Below are 18,751 nucleotides of genomic sequence, written 5' to 3'. Positions count from 1 at the left end.
ACCCCTCACCCAACTCCTCTAGCCACCACCAGTGGGGGATGGTCCTCCCTCACTAAAGGAACTTTCCACAGGCAGATGGTCCACCCCCATCAGCCCCCTATAAAAGTACCTGCCGGTCTCCTGCTCAAGGAGACTGGTACCTCTGAGCCATGTGCTTTGTGCCTATCTCCTCATGAGAAGTCCAAGGATTTCTTTCATGGTTTCCCTCCCCCCACCCTTCCTTTCCCTTGTCCCTAAATAAACTACCATCTTATTCTAACTGCTTTTGTGTGCAAGAGGGTGTAATTCTTTAAAGAGGAATTCCTAAGAACCCCAACCCCTAACCCAAACCCATACCCCATTTCCCCCCATATCAACACCATTAGATTAAAAACAGCAAAATCTTACACACTTGCATTCTGCTCATATCTTCTGATAACTACAAATTTACTGAGAACTTACTGATTCCCTACCCAGTCCTCCTACCCAGAGAGGTGAATTGCCTGGGACTGATGATCTTTGTCAATCCCAGACTCTTGTTTGTTTTTTTCTGTGGGGCAATGAGGGTGACTTGCCCAGGGTCACACAACTAGTAAGTATCAAGTATCTGAACTCAGGTCCTCTGGACTCCAGGGACGGTGCTTTATCCACAGCTTCCCCTTATTTATTTGTTTGTTTGTTTATTTATTTTAATTCTAGACTCTTGATAGACTTATGGATCTCCCCTACCATCCCCCAAGCAAACTATCCCCTCCCAATGTTTCCCCACCTTACTCCCTGGACTTTATGTTATTATGTAAAAAGGTCTACCTACATTAAGTAGTTTCTATTTAGAGTTAAGTAGCATCTATACTTAACTCTTGAGAAGTTTCTATTGTTTCTTTTGTAAAAGGTTCATTTACATACCATTGTTTACCAATGTATACCTTATAAGAAACAAAACCCATCAATTTTCAATTCAGTTGCATGTTTTTTTGTTTTGTTTTGTTTTGAATGGATCTAGTGTACTCCAGAAGTTCCCTGGGGCAAATCAAAAGTTTCTCTCCCCGAGAAACCAAACCAAAGGACAGACACACCCAAAGAAATAAGCTGCACCAGATCCTGACTGAGTTAATTCCAAGACCAACACTCTTCACTCCACTCTCCCCCGCTCCACCTGGAAATAAGATTAGATGTGGCTGCAGTCTTTGTGGTGTGAGGGGGAGAGAGGTGGCTTGAGAGATCTGGAGCTGCCCCTCACCCAACCTCCCTCAGCCACCACCAGTGGGGGATCGTCCTCCCCCAACAAGCGAACCCTTCACAGTCAGATGATGACCCCACTAGACCACCACCATCTACAAAAAAAATTACCTGCTCATCTTCCACTCAGAGAGAAAGGCATCCCAGAGAGCCATGCCTCCTCACCATGCTCTCTCCTCATGAGGAGAAGATCAGGGACCTCTCCTGGCTCCCCCCCCCCCCAATAAACCATTATTTCACTCCAATTGGATTTGTATGCAAGAGGGTGCAATTCTTCAAAGAGGGATTCCTAAGAACTTCTATACCAATTTTCCCATCAATCTTCCCCATAACATTTTGTTCTATATGTCATGGGGCGCAGAGCACCCCAGAATTTCTCTGGGGCACACCGAGGAATCTTCTCCTTGAGAAACTAAACCAGAGGACGGATAAGGCCTAGAGGAACCAAATCGGACTGAGCTAGCTTGGGATTCCTACCCTTCATTCCGGTCTCCCTTATCCTGGGGAGATAAGTTTGGGTGTGGCTTCGGCCTTTGTGTCCTGAAGAGGGATCCGTAGCCACCCCTCACCCAATTCCTTTAGTCACTACCAGTGGGGGATGGTCCTCCACTGCTCACCCAATTCCCCCAGCTACCACCAGTGGGGGATGGTCCTCTCTCACTAAAGGAACTTTTCATGGGCAGATGGTCCACCCCCATCAGTCCTCTATAAAAGTACCTTCCGGTCTCCTGTTCGAGGAGATTTGGTACCTCTGAGCCATGTGCTTTATGCCAAATCTCCCCATGGAAAGTCTAAGGATTTCTTTCATGGTTTCCCTCCCCCCACCCTTCCCTTCCCTTGCTCCTAAATAAACTATCACCTTGTTCTAACTATGTTTTGTGTGCAAGAGGGTGTAATTCTTTAAAGAGGAATTCCCAAGAACCCCAACCCCAACCCGTACCCCATTTCCCACTATATCATCTGGCGCCCGAACGTTGTAGGGACGTGGGATTTTCCTCTTTCCTCTTAGCACATAAAACTGGGGGGTGGGAACCTCCCTTCTGGGTTTCCTTTCTCCCTCTCCCGCCTGACTCAACTTCCCGTTTGAGTCACAGAGAGGTAGAGAGAGGGTCAGCTTTCGCACGCGACAGTGGAGGGCAGCCTGAGTCTCCCTCCCTCGCTGAAAGCTCAAACAGACGTCTGGACCACACTTGGCACAGAACCTGGAGGTAAGGCCCTACCTTCTGGGTTTCTCTTCTCCCTCTCCCACCGGACTCAACCTCCCGTTTGAGTCACAGAGAGGTAGAGACGGTCGGTGTCTGCAGGATAGCAGAGAGCAGCCTGGGACTCCTAGATGTCCAAACCACGCTCGGACTCTCAGACTACACGTTTCTGGGTAAGAACATTTATGCTTATGTGTCTATCCCTTACCAGCTCTCTGCTCTTGGTTCAGACTATTCTCCTTAGACAGTAGTTATGGGACAGAAAGGGAGTGTTCCGAAAAATTCACCTCTGGGGTGCATCCTAAGAGATTGGACTAGACTGGAACTTAAAAACCTAAGAAAGAGATGTATGATACATTTTTGTAACAATTTATGGCCACATTATCCTCTAGGAAGTGAAGGAAATTGGCCTGTACACGGCACCCTTAATTATAATACCATCTTGCAATTGGACAAGTTTTGCAAGCGTGAAGGGAGATGGACAGAGATTCCATACGTATCGGCTTTTATGAGTTTGAGCCAGAAGTCAAAGGGGAAGGATGAGGTCTCCTTGCCGGTTGAGAATCACCAAAAGCCCAAGCAATTAGCTAACCCTTCAGGCACCTACTCTGAGACCTCAGCCTCCCCTCCTCCTCAAACTCATTCCCTACCTGTTTCTCATTCCACTCCTTCTCCGCCTGCTTCCGTACCTATGGGTCAACCACAGTCATATCACTCTATGACTGAGACCTCTCCTTGCCCATCGGCTGATCTCAGAACCAATTCCCTGTGCCACACGGGGAGTGGATATCAGTCTCCCTCTATCCTGCTCTACCCCATTTACAATCGGGGGGAACTCCAATATGTTCCCATTTCTCCTGTTTTTTCCATTCAGCCGACCCCATCTGCTTTACTTAATCTGCAGTCACCTACGGCTATCTCCCTTTCCCCATCTCCACCCATGCTGCAGCCAAAGATTGTTTCCCCTCCCCCACCTACTCCACAGCCAAAGGCTGTCACCCCTCCCCCACTGGGCCCTGCGCCCAATCCTCTGTCTCCACCTGAGCTATCTCCCCAACCCAGGTCTTTACCAGTGTCTCCCACTGCTTCCCTGCTTCCATTAAGGGAATTTCCCATTGGGAAGGGCACAACATTAAGGCGTGCCCCTTTTTCTATAAGCAGGTTATCTCAGATTAAAGAGAAATTGGGGAGTTACTCAGAGAACCCCACAAAGTTCATAGATGGCTTTAAGTCTGTGACACTGGAGTTTGACCTTTCCTGGACCGATTTGCAAATTATTCTTGCCAGCTGTTGTACCCCTGACGAAAAAAAACAGATTTGGGACCTGGCGGTACAAGTTGGGGATGAACACTCGCAGGTTGGAAATTGGGTTGGGGTCCCTGGTTTTACAGCTGTCCCGGTCATAGAACCGAGATGGAACTATGATAACAGGGAAGACAGAGCTCGTAGAAATCACATGATCACCTGCCTAGTTGAGGGAATGAGAAGGGGGGTTAAGAAACAAGTCAATTATGGAAAGGTGAGGGAGATAACACAGGGGTCTGATGAAAATCCTGCTGTCTTCATGAGCCGCTTAGCAGACTCTCTGAAGAAATATACTAACCTAGACCCCCAAAGAGATGTAGGAATTACTGTCCTCAATATTCATTTTATCAGCCAGTCTGCTCCTGACATTAGGAGAGAGCTCCAGAAGTTAGACTGGGGTCCCCAGATCCCATCCTCACAACTCCTTGACATTGCTTTTAAGATTTTTAATAACAGGGACCTTGCAGTAGCCAAAGAGAGAGAAAAGATGGCTCGTGCCTGCTCCATAGACCAAGCTCATATAATAGCAGCAGCCATCACCACATCTGCTACCAGCAGAACTCTGGCTGGCCGAGATTCTGGCAGCTGCAGTAAACCGGAACACAGAAGTGGGGGACGCCGCACGAAGGTGAGGTCAGCTCTCCTACCTCTTTGTCCCCAGGGCAGCACCCGAGAGATCGGCTTAGCAAAAATCCAGGGCTCTGCAGCTTGCTCTCCTGACCAGCATCGTGTCAGGCCTATGGCCAAGCTGGATATAGGAGGCAAGCCTAGGAATGGTTTTGGGGCGACCTCTGTCTTACTCTCTGGTTCAGGTCCTAGCATACAATCAAGGCACAAAGTGGGGATGGGATAAAAGGACCCTTAATGTAGACAGACACTGCCTATCACAGAATTAGGCTTGAACTCCCTCCTGTAAAGCAGGCCACACCCTGTCCTGCAAAAAGGTCCCACTTGACTCCTGATCTGATAAAGTTCCTTTTCCTTTTGCTCTGGTCAGTTTTAATTTTTTGTTTAAGTCTGTTCCGTCTAGGCTCAAGGATTCGTGACACTGTGCCTATGTGTTGCCTCTGGACTCTCTGGGCCCCACACAACTCCACGCACTCCAGGCCTTCTCCACTTCTCTCCCCTCCCCCTCCCTTGCGCCGTGATTTCTTCGACCCCCGGTCAGCATGAAGCAGTTTCAGAAGAATCTTCGTCCCCTTTCCTTATATATAGAGAAGTGGGGAATGTCATGGGGCGCAGAGCACCCCAGAATTTCTCTGGGGCACACCGAGGAATCTTCTCCTTGAGAAACTAAACCAGAGGACGGATAAGGCCTAGAGGAACCAAATCGGACTGAGCTAGCTTGGGATTCCTACCCTTCATTCCGGTCTCCCTTATCCTGGGGAGATAAGTTTGGGTGTGGCTTCGGCCTTTGTGTCCTGAAGAGGGATCCGTAGCCACCCCTCACCCAATTCCTTTAGTCACTACCAGTGGGGAATGGTCCTCCACTGCTCACCCAATTCCCCCAGCTACCACCAGTGGGGGATGGTCCTCTCTCACTAAAGGAACTTTTCATGGGCAGATGGTCCACCCCCATCAGTCCTCTATAAAAGTACCTTCCGGTCTCCTGTTCGAGGAGATTTGGTACCTCTGAGCCATGTGCTTTATGCCAAATCTCCCCATGGAAAGTCTAAGGATTTCTTTCATGGTTTCCCTCCCCCCACCCTTCCCTTCCCTTGCTCCTAAATAAACTATCACCTTGTTCTAACTATGTTTTGTGTGCAAGAGGGTGTAATTCTTTAAAGAGGAATTCCCAAGAACCCCAACCCCAACCCGTACCCCATTTCCCACTATATCATATACTTTCATTTATATATCACTTGCCCTGGCTAAGCAGTCTACACTGTGATCCTCACAACCCTGGGAGGTAAGCTTTATTACAGAAAAGTAAACTGAAACATATAGAACCGTCCTGAGGTCACACAACCAGCAGGTCTCTCAAAGCCAAATCCCTCCGATGTCAAGTTCCAATCCACCACAATAATCCGGATAGAATAGAATTTGGGGTCAGATTGATTGTGAGTTGTCCCAAAAGAATTACAAGACTCAGTGACTCAGTTTCCCAGTTTTATTGCAATGCTGTGGGTGACCACAGAGAGAGAACCAGAATAGTGGAAAGGTATCTCTCAAATAAGGAAAGGAAAGACATATTTATAGTATGGATAAATTGATTATCAGTCTCATTATAATAATCTCCATTTTGGGGAGGTACAGGGGAGGGCCTGTCCTTCTCATTATAATATTCTCCACCTAGGGGTGTTACAAGGGAGGTCTTATCCTAATTTGGAGTTCCTGGGGTCCTAAGCCAACCCCCTAGGTGGGTATCTTTGTCAGTGGAGGTGTGTTTTGGGGGTTTACATGTCATAAGGTGAATCTGGGGACAAAGTTGGCCTTTTCTGCGCATGTCTCTTTCTGGGTCCTATGACTAGTTTCAAAATGTCTCCATTTTTCATTAGAATTTTTATGCCCTTGTCATTTAGTCTAAGGTCATCATGGCCTCTCTCGCTCTGTTCCCATTATGGGCACTGAATTATGTGGATATGAGAACCTAGCATAAGTTATCCATTAACTGGGATCTAACTTCCTTTTGGAGCTAATATCTGAATTAGAGCTTGGATCTTAGGTTTTTCTATTAACCCCTTTTTGCCTCCTACATCAAGACCACATCTTGGTTCAAATAAAATTGACTGTGGACCCAAAACAACCAATGGTAACACTCTGCAAAATATCATCACCACAATACCCCTGCAAAAATCCATCTCCTTCCCTTTTCCAAGGAGGCAGGACCTCCCATTCCACCCATCAGATAGCAAGTCACTGGCCTTCTCTCCTCCCCACAGCAGCCCCTCCATCCCAAGGCCCCTCATGGCCCACAAAGAATGTGACTGAAGGACAAGAGGGTGTGGCTCACTCTCAACCCTGACAGCACAAGGAGACACTTCAACCAACAATTAATCTCCACCATATCCAACACCCATACAACACCAGATTTCATGTCCCTCCAGAGATCTATCCCAAAAGGTGGCCAGACTCAACCAAGTAGATGATTTTCCAACCTTGCTAAGCCCTTAAGCCCTAAGTAAGGAAACCAAAGACAGAGTTTGAAAGTAAAATGTTCAGGGCAGCTAGGTGGCACAGTGGATAGAGCACCAGCCCTGGATTCAGGAGGACCTGAGTTTATATTGATATGGGCTGAAATTAGGGGTCAAAATTGACTGTGAAGGGGCAGCTAGATGGTGCAGTGGATAGAGCACCGGCCCTGGAGTCAGGAGTACCTGAGTTCAAATCCAGCCTCAGACACTTAACACTTACTAGCTGTGTGACCCTGGGCAAGTCACTTAACCCCAATTGCCTCACCCAAAAATAAAAGAAAGAAAGAAAGTAAAAGGTTCTTACTAGCTCCAAATCCCACACCCCAGCCCCAGCTCTTGCTGCCTGGAGAACTGAGAATACACTGACTACTTGGTGGTGGACAAAACCCCATTCAAAGGGAAACAAGTTGTCCCATGAAAAAGACCTAATGGGGGCGGCTAGGTGGTGCAGTGGATAAAGCACCAGCCCTGGATTCAGGAGTACCTGAGTTCAAATCCAGCCTTAGACACTTGACACTTACTAGCTGTGTGACCCTGGGCAAGTCACTTAACCCCAATTGCCTTACAAAAAACAAAAAAAAACAATCAAACAAACAAACAAAAAAGAATACTAGATGTTTAAAAAAAAGAAAAAGACCTAATGGCTCAGGAGGAAAGAAGAGTTGAAATCACCAGAAATAAGACATGTTTGCACAAAGCAAGAAGATGGGGAGAGTCTATCCTAGGCTCCAACAAGGCCTGGCATCCAGAAGGGGAGACAGGAGCAAATCTTTCAGACAAGGAGAGGAGGAATAGTTTGGAAGGGAAAAAGAAACCCAAGGACAATGGTGCAGAGGTTGGGCAAAGAAACCAGCTGCTCTGGAGATCACTGAGATCACATGATACATCTTCCCAGGGAACCCAGGAGGGAAACAGAGCTGGGACCAACTGCCCCTGGTAAAGCCCATGCCTCTGGAAGGCTGTTTTCTCTGAAGCTGCCTCCTTCACTCGCTTTAAAAATAATTGCATTTGGCTTTTTCTTTTCCAGCTTGTGAGAAGTCAGTCAGTAATGGCAGGAGGTCTGAAGTTTGAAAACATTTTCTGTGGCTCTTCAATGGGCCCCCAGCCGTCAACATGCCACAGAATGAATACATAGAGTTACACTGAAAACAGTATGGCTACCACTTGGATTACCTTGAGAAAAAGAGAAAGAAGGAAAGATGAGAGGCTCATGAATGTTCAAAGAAAGCAAAAAAAAAAAAAAAAGATTGGTCTAAAGGCCAAACTCTACTATAAGCAGCATCATGCAGGGGCAGCTAGGTATCACAGTGGATAAAGCACCGGCCCTGGAGTCAGGAGTACCTGAGTTCAAATCCGGCCTCAGGCACTTAACACTTACTAGCTGTGTGACCCTGGGCAAGTCACTTAACCCCAATTGTCTCACTAAAAAAAAAAAAAAGAATGATGAAAAAACTCCTCAAGGAGCAGTGCCTATATATCTGCTGGACAGAGAGGGACAATCCCATGCCAAAGTCCTTTCCAACATGATTAAACAGAAACCAAAAGAGAAAGCTGGTAAATGGGAAGTGCCCCTGCCAAAAGTTCCTGCCCAGGGAGAAACAGAAGTGTTAAAGGTTATCTGTAAAGGAAAGAGAAAGAAGAAGGCTTGGAAAAGAATGGTTACTAAAGTCTGCTTTGTTGGGGATGGCTTTACTTGAAAACCACCAAAATATGAAAGATTTATTAGGCCAATGGGTTTGGGTTTTAAGAAGGCTCATGTAACTCATCCGGAACTTAAAGCCACTTTTTGCCTACCCATACTTGGTATGAAGAAGAATTCTTCCTCCCCACTATATACAACTTTGGGTGTTATTACCAAAGGGACTGTCATTGAAGTGAATGTGAGTGAGGTGGGCCTTGTGACACAAGGAGGCAAAGTTATATGGGGAAAATATGGAAAGGTTACCAACAATCCAGAAAATAATGGATGCATAAATGCCATCTTGCTTGTTTGATTGACTGACTGAAGTTCTACATCCTTAAAGATTCTACAACATATCAAGAAAACCACACCAGTTACTATATTGAACAGTCACAAAACAAAACCAAAGACCCAGTTCTACACGTTGATTTTTTTTCATTTGAGGTTAACTTGGAAAAGAGATGAGACACTATTTTCTATTCTTTTATGAGACTTTTTCCCATTTTGGAGTGGTAATTTTATTAAAAAAAACTTGTAGCTGCTGTCATTGCTGAATACATTGATTTGGGTTTTTTTTGTTTTGTTTTTTTGCTGAATATATTGAAGCCCTCTTTTTTTTTTTTTTTTTTAGTGAGGCAATTGGGGTTAAGTGACTTGCCCAGGGTCACACAGCTAGTAAGTGTTAAGTGTCTGAGGCCGGATTTGAACTCAGGTACTCCTGACTCCAGGGCCTGTGCTCTATCCGCTGCGCCATCTAGCTGCCCCATTGAAACCCTCTTGAAGGAGCTCAAGAAGTTAAAAAAAAATTGTATTTGGTTTACTCAGCCTCCAGCTCATCATCCAAAACTCTAGCCCAATGGCCCAGATTGCCAAGTCTGCTCCTGGCAGCAAGAGCAGGGCCTTTGGGCAGGGGAATGGTGCCCCCACTCTCCATAACCTTTCAGTCCTTCTGAATGGGGGGCTGAGACCTTTCCAGTCCATTTCCTGAGCCAAGGGGCCAAAGGTTTCCCTAATTCTCTTAGTTCCTGGGGCCATGATACCCACTCAGAATCTCCCCTATAAATAGAACACTTTGCCAGGTACAACTTTGTAAGTGGGAATAGGGCAGGGAACAGGATACATGGGAATACCTGTGATAAAATAATGGGATTTAGCAGATATTCAAAGGCCCACCTGGAGATTAATCTAAACTTATTGAATTAAGTGAAAGTGATTGACTGCTGATTAGCCTACTTCAAGTTAACTAGATTGTATGCACACCTGGCTAGCCCTTAAGAAGGTATTGTTCTCAGGAGCTAAAGACTTTGAACTTAACTTGAGACCACCTTCAAGTCCAGTGAACCAATGGATTTGGATGATGTTAACCAATCAGCCTGAAGCGGTGTGTAAAGGACCTCCTATGCTCTGGACCGATAAAAAGCTTCCACATTCAGTTTGAGGAGAGTTCATGGTTGAAGCAGGCTCGTGGCAGAGGACTTGAGGAAGAACCCGACCAGGCTGGAACTCTGGGATACATAGGCCTTTTCTTAACTTTCTGAACTCCACATGAATACCTGGTATGCTTTAATAAATGCTCAATGCACAAAGATTGGTGCTAAAGCTTCTAATTTAAGGCAACCACACATTTAGATTTTAAATATCACATACCTAAAGTCAAATCCTGCCTCTAATGAACAAAATTCATTATGAGCGTCACTCAGTGGCTTCACGTGGTGCTCAGTTCTACCCATCTGGGGACTGCCTTCTCAACAGCACCCTCTCTCTCCACCCTTGGCACTTGCCCACTTCACAGAAAACCACTATTACCTACGTTCTGATAATATCTCTAATACAATGAACTATTAACTGTTAGGCACTTTTCTTTTACATGTTACAAATTCAAATTTCCTGATAGAGCATCATAATAATAATTTTAACTTTAAAATGAGACCAGAATTGATTCAATTCCTACAGAATCTCAATTGATAATTTCATCTTAGTATTAATTCACTCAAGAACTATTTATTCCAAGCATTTTATATTTTAACAGATTTTACTTGACTTTAGTTTGTAGGAATCCCCAAATTTCTTAACTAGATGGCGAAATCAAATTCACTGACGTTTTTGAATGATTTCTTTTCTTTTGTTGGTTTAAGTTAATAACTAATGCTACATTCAGTTTTCTAATTAGTTTGTAAGACAATGCTAGAGCAACAAATTTCTTTCTTCCCCTCTCCCACTTCCTCAATCTAGCCACAGCATGGGCTTCTAAATTCCAAGTACAAACTTACATTTTTGACAGAAACTTGAACACATCAAAATACACATGAGACACAAACACTCCCAACTCCGACAGTTTGTGACAGTGCCCAATGCACTCCAGAGCCCCTCCATAGGCGCAGGCAACCCCACCCACACCAGAGTATTATACCCAAATTAAAAATTCATTTATCCCAAAATATTTTATCCCATTTCAATCACTTTCTGGTTCTTCCCTGACAATTGCAGACAAACACTTAAAGCACAGAACACATTTTACTGTCAGTACAAAAAGGGTTCAATTTCTTTCTGCTCACTTGATCTGCTCCCTAAAATGGGCTTGTCCTTTTTAGGGATTTCTTTTTTTTTTGGTGAAGCAATTGGGGTTAAGTGACTTGCCCAGGGTCACACAGCTAGTAAGTGTCAAGCATCTGAAGCCAGATTTGAACTCAGGTACTCCTGATTCCAGGGCCAGTGCTCTATCCACTGTGCCATCTAACTGCCCCAAGGGATTTCTTAAGAGGCCACTCTTACTCAGTTCCTTCAATACCGTCCTTAGTGACTTTTCTAATTTGGGAGGGGGGGGGTCCCTATAATATAAACCTGGGCTTTGGACTTGAACTGACTGTCCCCAGCCAGAGTTTTACCTAGAAACCTGGCTTTCTTAACCACCCAGTCTACAGACTCAAACTGCTTGGCTATTACAAAGAGCCTACAGGCCTACAGACGTGAACTGCTTGACCTCACCAGGGTTTTGCCTCAATCTCCCTGCTCCCCTGTTTTCTTAACCATCCAGGAAGTACTCAACAGCCCTTTCCTCCTGTGGGATCTGTGCACACAGACTTAAGTGGCTTGAAATTCCTCCCTGAAATTCTTACCCCTTGAGCTCACTTAATCCTTATAAGTTTGCGACATCTCCACCCACTGTAGTTCCTCCCCTGTTCATCAGGAGTTGTGTTACTGGCCTCCAAGCTCCCGCGTCCATATGACTACTGAAAATAGTTCAGCGAGACGTCCTGTCGAAAGAGTGCTAGGACCCAGAAGCCAGAAGCTCCTTTCAAATCATAGTAAATCTTGGTGGGGCCTCCAAATTGTGAGGCAAATTACTCCAACAATAATTTTCTGGAATTCAGTGGTGGTGATGTGTCAAAGTCTCATTTATTGTCATTTTCGTGAGAATGGGCCACCCAGTGTGCAGCTGGTGGGTGACCAAAAATGGAGACTCACAGGCCTGTTTTATCCCCTACTCCCTAATGCAAATGGACCCTCCCCTTTGTGAGAATCAGAGCACTACCAACCTGCTGAGAAAGATATTGCAGGGAAGCTCCACCATGAGGAGAAAGTGTGAGTTGAACTCTGGAGGTTTCAAAGGTCAGATTGGCATCATGAAGTGATGTCTGCTGCCTGTGGGTCATGTCAATCAGAACTACCAGCCAATTAGCTTGGAGCTGTGTGTGTGGATGGTCCTGTTTTCTGTTTCACAGGAGGCTTCTGGGAGAAGCTGGGGAGAAGTGAGGGTCTTTCAGTTCTGGACTTGGAACTTGGTGGGAGGATGGATGCTGGTTCTTAGCTAGATGAAGGTTGTTTTACCTCTCTCTCTCTCTCTCTCTCTCTCTCTCTTCACTAACTTCTAATATACATTAATAAATACTTAAAAGACTTAAACTCTTGCTAAAGCTTCTAATTTAAGGCAACCACTCATTATATTTTAGACATCACAGCTAGAATTTTAGACCGTACATGTTTTTTCATCATTTGTCTGATTATTCAAGGGTTACAATACACACACAAAAACTAGCTAATCAGAACACAATATTTCTTAGCCAATGGGGGAGGTGATACAGGGAACAATTCTTCAATTCCTCCCTTATATGGACACAGCTCAGGAGCAGACTTAATTGCAACCAGCCCAGGGTTTCGCTGAACCATGTGATTTTGTTGGGGGTGGGGGGGCAGGGAGGAGAAGGATACCTTTTTCCTCAAACAGGTCTGGATTGAGAGGAGACCAATCCCCATTTCCTCACACTTCCTACATCAGAAGCATCTGGAGTGACAGGTCAGGATACAGAATGACAATCATTAGAGGAAGGAGGAGCTTTAGTGATTGTTATCCCTCATGGTAGAGAGAAGTGTTAACTATAGCCTCAAAAAAGAAGCATATCCAATGGCCCATCTAGCACAGAGATACACCCCAGGAGAGCTGTGTAATGATTCTATGAAGGGAGAAGGTACTTCCAATACCAGAAGTTGTGAGTTACCCCTCACCACACATGTTCATTATATCTGTGTCTCACTATCAGACTATAAGTTCTATACTATAAGTTTTAACTCACTTTTCCCATGAATTGAATGTTTCATACTGACATGGGGGTTAAGATAAATAAAGAAATTAAGGGACTATTGAAGTTTAGCTTGGCCAACTAGATAGCAGAAGGGACACACCTAAGAAGTAAGGGGAGATAATATTCTATAGACCTGGAGCAGATCCAGGGAACAGAGATAATTCCAGAAGCCTTTCCTACCCCACCCCTCATTGAAGTTTTTCCCATCCCACCCCCAAAAGGAACTTTCCATTGTCAGGTGGTTACCACATCTATCTTCTATAAAAGCTTTGTCCTTTCTTCCATTCTAGGAGGAGAATGTTTCTAAGCTATGTCCTTCCCCTGAAGGGAAGTCTTTGACTTCGCTCTCAGTCATTTTCTCCAGTACCCAAATAAAAAACTATTTTATTCTAATTGCATTGTGTGTGAGAGTGTAATTCTTTACAGAGGAATACCTAAGGACCCCGTGACAATACCAACTGTTCTTACTATACTATCTTAATAAATATCTTTGCTAAAAGTTGTCTAGAAGCTGATTAGTAGTTTTTTTGCTTGTTTTTATTTTAAAATTTTTGAACCAAACAAATGCCAAATAAAATGAGTATTTATTTATATATAATAGAACAGGAAAAGGGGTGGCTAGGGGGTACAATGAATAGAGCCCCAGGCCTGAAATCAGGAAGATTTGAGTTCAAATCTGGCCTCACACACTTACTGTGTAACTCTGGGCAAGTCATTTAACCCTGCTTGACTCAGTTTCCTCATGTGTAAAATGAGCTGGAGAAGGAAATAGCAAACCACCCCAGTATTTTTGCCAATAAAACCTCAAACAGGGTTATAGTCTGCCACTACTGAAAAATGATCAACAGAACAGAAGATCTTATATGAAGCTGAGACTCACCATCATGTAGAATTTGCTTTTCTCTTTAAGTACATAATAAATTCAGTACATAACTTTCTTTCTTTCTTTTTTTTTTTTTTTTTTGGTGAGGCAATTGGGGTTAAGTGACTTGCCCAGGGTCACACAGCTAGTAAGTGTCAAGTGTCTGAGGCTGGATTTGAACTCAGGTCTGCCTGACTCCAGGGCCACTACTCTATCCACTACACCACCTAGCTGCCCCAATACATAACTTTCAAAGCTGTACTGCTTGTCCATGATTCCTTATGGCCTTCCTGACAATGGAAAGTTCCTTTTGGGGGTGTGATCTTCTGTAATTAAAAAAATGTTTTAATGACACTATTTTCTTCTTCTCTTCTTCCTCCTCCTCCTTCTTTCTTAGCCAACCATATCCCTAGACCCTCTTCTCACTATCACCACCTACCATCTGCACTGGAAAAGAAAAAGAAAAAAAGAAAACCAAAACTTTTGACAAATATGTATTATCAAACAAAACAAATTCCCACATTGACCATGTCCAGAAATGTATGTCTTATTCTGTAACTTGAGAACATCCCTTTTATGCCAGGAGGTTGTTGGTAGAACCTCATTGGTACTCTGGAATCACAATTCATTCACTGCATTGATCAGAATTCTGAAGTCTTTAAGTTCTCAAGTCTTTCAAAGTTGTTTTTCTTTTTACATTGTTATTATTGTATAAATTGTCCTGATTCTGCTCGTTTCACTATATCAGTTATTGGTTGACTATCTTTTATTTTATTATTATTATTTTTTTTTTTTTGGTGAGGCAATTGGGGTTAAGTGATTTGCCCAGAGTCACACAGCTAGTAAGTGTCAAGTGTCTGAGGCCAGATTTGAACTCAGGTCCTCCTGAATCCAGGGCCAGTGTTTTATCCACTATGCCACCTAGCTGCCCCCATTGGTTGACTATCAATGGTAAACACAGCAGTGGGGGCTCAGGAGCTGTATTATTAGGAGTAGCTACCCATAGGGTTACCTAAAGAACCCAAGAGTAGTTACTACCCTGACCCAACCTGAGACTGTGAGTACAAATTTGGGGAGCAGCTTCAGGGGTTGTTACATCCCCACTTAGCAGCAAAGTCTCATTGACTGACCTAGTATCATATCAATCCCCTAATTTTGTACCTCTGTCTTCAAGCTAGCTTTATGCCACTCTAATTTTATTTTATTTATTTAATTTTTTTTGCAGGGCAGTGGGGGTTAAGTGACTTGCCCAGGGTCACACAGCTAGTAAGTGTCAAGTGTCTGAGGCCGGATTTGAACTCAGGTCCTCCTGAATCCAGGGCTGGTGCTTTATCCACTGTGCCAACTAGTTGCCCCTCTAATTTTATTTTTAAAAATCTTCTCAAAGATTATGAAAGTTCAGCTCTGCTCTAACTCTGAAGGAGGACTTCCCTCTTCAAAAGTCTGTGTTTTAAATGCTTCCTCCCTTGCAGCTATAAGTAATAAAGACTGTCTTGGTTAAGTTGCTAAAGCAAAGTACTGCGTTAAGGCTTCAACAGCTATAAATTATTCAGATGGTACATGTCTGATGGGAAAGGGTTGTTTCTTTGGCAATCCCAAGTCCATTTCTCTTCCAGGGGATTTTTGATCACAGGGTAATGGTAGATCCCCTTCAGAAAGGGATGTTTTATGTGTTTATTGGGCTCCTGTCAGTCATTTGTAGGTTTTTTGGCTTTCTTAATGAAGGGGTAAAATAAAGGCTGTCCCATATCTGATATGTATAGTTAATTCAAGAGTTCACCTGGAATTAAATTGTAATATCAATTAACAAGCATTTGATATTTTCAGAGCAAAACTGGGTAGGAACAGAATGATATAAATTCTGAGGCTTCTGGAATTTGGGGTAGAGGCATGAACCAAGGATATGACTTATAAAAAGCTCCCCAAATTCAACCCAGTCAACTTATAACTCTACATCAGGGATTACATATATGGTTAAATGCTAAATTTTTAAAAATACTTTTTTAAAATCTAAAAATGTTATAAAAATGGGAACTATTGTCACTGTTCCCCAAAGCATCTCCCTCAAAGTCTCCTCCTCCCCCATCTCCACTCAAGCAGCAGTGCAGAAAAGAACATTGCAAGGTGATGGGGAAGCTTTGCAGATGCACTATTACTTCTCAATGCAGCCAGAAGAGGAATCAGGTCCTCAGAGCAGATGTTAAATTTAGCTGCAGCATTTCTGTTTGGCATCGAGAATGCCTTAATAGAGACAGTGAAATCTACTGATGTATACACTCCCAAGGGTTCCATATTATAGCATATGTTATAGCATCCTAGATATTAGAGTTAGAAAGGAGATAATATGCTGATCAAATAAGATGGTCATTTTGCAGAAAGGGAAAATAAAGTCAAAGCTGGTTAAGTGATTTGCCTAAGGTATCATGACTTGTAAGTGACAGAGCCAGAACTAATAGCCATATCTTTTTTTTTTTTTTTTTGGTGAGGCAATTGGGGTTAAGTGACTTGCCCAGGCTCACACAGCTAGTAAGTGTCAAGTGTCTGAGGCCGAATTTGAACTCAGGTCCTCTTGACTCCAGAGCCTCTATCCACTGGGCCACCTAGCTGCCCCCATATCTTCTTCTTAGTCTGAGATTCTGGTCTCTCTGCCTCCCTCCTTCTTCCTTCCCTCCTTCTACCTCTCCACTGCCCTGTATGTATGTCTTCCTCTGTGATTATTTTTTAGTTTATTCATCTTTCTTTTTCCTCTTTTACCTGCTTTCTTTCTTCTCCTCTATCTCTCTCCATTCCTTACCCCCCTTTTCTAACTTTTTCTTTCTTCCCCCTACTCTAATAAAAATATGGTATTTAAATATAATTTAACATATTTCTTGAAAACATTCCAAATGATTATTCTCTGTCTGTCTGTCTCAACAAAATCCAAAATACTTAACTTTAGGTACTTTTAAATTACTCATTGATATCTTCTATAGGTAAGCACTGTAGAGAAGAAAGTCCTCTATGGAAAGTTCACTCAAAGGCATAGTGTTTTGGTCAGTAATAAAATGTTAGAATTCAGAGAACTTGTAGTTCAACTTCCTCATTTTACTACCAAGGCAATGGAAGCCATGGGCAAGAAAACAACTTGCTCAAGGTGAGAAATCTAGTTGTTGGCAGAGAGTAGAATTTGAATTCAGGTCTTTTGATTCCCAGTCTGGACTTTTTCTACTTTATCATATTTCCCTTATATTACAGGTTTTATAATTCTATGTCTGCTAAGGCTTCCTGGTTTGAATTTCCAATAGTCTAAGAGCAAGAATAGTAAGTACAATATTTACTTTGTAAAATCATTGTAACTGGTGGCTTTTGGTTTTGGGGGCCACATGGACTAGGCCTAATGTTTTTTTGGGGGGGGGCAATGAGGGTTAAGTGACTTGCCCATGGTCACACAGTTAGTATCAAGTATCTGAGGTCAGATTTGAACTCAGGTCCTCCTGAATCCAGAGCTGGTGATTTATCCACGGCATCACCCAGCTGCCCTCAACCAGGCCTGATCTTGAGGATAACCAGATATCTCTTTAGCTTGTTAGCTTCTGAGAAATCTCTATTGAGTGAATATAGTGCCAGTCAAGGTCTTCTACAAATGTGGGTAAAAGGATTCTCAGATCTTGTACTGCACAAGTCCTCAGGACAACAGGGCACATGATGTGATTGGGTACAGAAGAGTCTTTCTTTGGCTCCACAGGAAATGTAGAAAACACATTAAAGATTCACAGTGGGGAAAAAAAAAGATTCACGGGAACCTGTAAACAATCAGTGTAATTCTCCCTCTCCAGTAAGTCCCACCTTTACCTTATAGCACCATTCTTTGGTTTATACTCCTCTTGGAAGGGAAGTCAATTTGACATTCCTAGAAAAACAATCCTTCTTGCCCTCAACATCACCCTAAGGATGCATACAGGACTCAGGACTCTAGGGTGAACATGGGCCTGGGACTCCACTGAAAAGAAGACAGTCTCAGGGTGGTTAGAACAGTCCTACCACCACCACTACCATTCCCTTCCCATTGTATCTATGTTGTCTGAGTAAACTCACTGTAAGAGTTGAAGGCCAAGTCTTTTGCTTCTCTATATTATTTAGTTCCTTGAAGCTCTTCCAGTTACAAGGCCAAATATGTGATTCTCTTCTTTTAAACTGTTAATACTATTAGCAGATCTTCCTCCGCCCCCATCCCCTTTAGAAAGATGGATCCATAAACTCTTACTTTTTTTTTTTTTTATCCATAAACTCTTAAACTTGGAGTCGATAAGAGGGATTATTCAAGTCGGTCCCTCTCTTCATCCTACAACAATGGATTCCAAAATTTGGAGTTCAGGAACTGTCCTCTTGGGTCATGAGGATGAGAGTGCATACAACCCACAAGGTAATCTTGGCAGCTCTTCCTAATTGGTGTGGGGGAGTCTATGGACCCACATCCTATCCCGTCCGCTGAGGGACCTAGTTTTATTCTGAGCTCCGCAGCTCTGGGGTCTGTCCTCAGAAAAAGGAAAAGGCTACCTTTGCAATTGACCTCCTTTATTTAATATGTAAGGATTAGGTTTATTAACCAGATTGTTTTACATGTAGGTCAGCCCAAAGAAATAGCTTTGATCATCAGTGATTTGATCCAACCCTAATCAATAGATGCAAAGACTCACTTCCTACATTGTTGTTTAGTTGTTTCAACTGTGTCATATGAGGAAACTGAGGCAAACAGGGCTAAGTGACTTTCCCAGGGTCATACAACTAAT

General features: G+C 43.5%; 1 pseudogene; it reads left to right on the top strand.

Annotated features, from left to right (window-relative positions):
• Positions 1 to 7,972: 7,972 nt before the first annotated feature.
• On the top strand, positions 7,973 to 8,853 carry LOC122725928 (annotated as a pseudogene).
• The last annotated feature ends 9,898 nt before the right edge of the window (positions 8,854 to 18,751 follow it).

The sequence above is a fragment of the Dromiciops gliroides genome, chromosome 4, assembly GCF_019393635.1.
Source record: "Dromiciops gliroides isolate mDroGli1 chromosome 4, mDroGli1.pri, whole genome shotgun sequence".
NCBI classification, from domain to species: Eukaryota; Metazoa; Chordata; class Mammalia; order Microbiotheria; family Microbiotheriidae; genus Dromiciops; species Dromiciops gliroides.
Note: the sequence above shows the minus strand (reverse complement) of the source record. Positions and strands in the feature narration are given on the sequence as shown.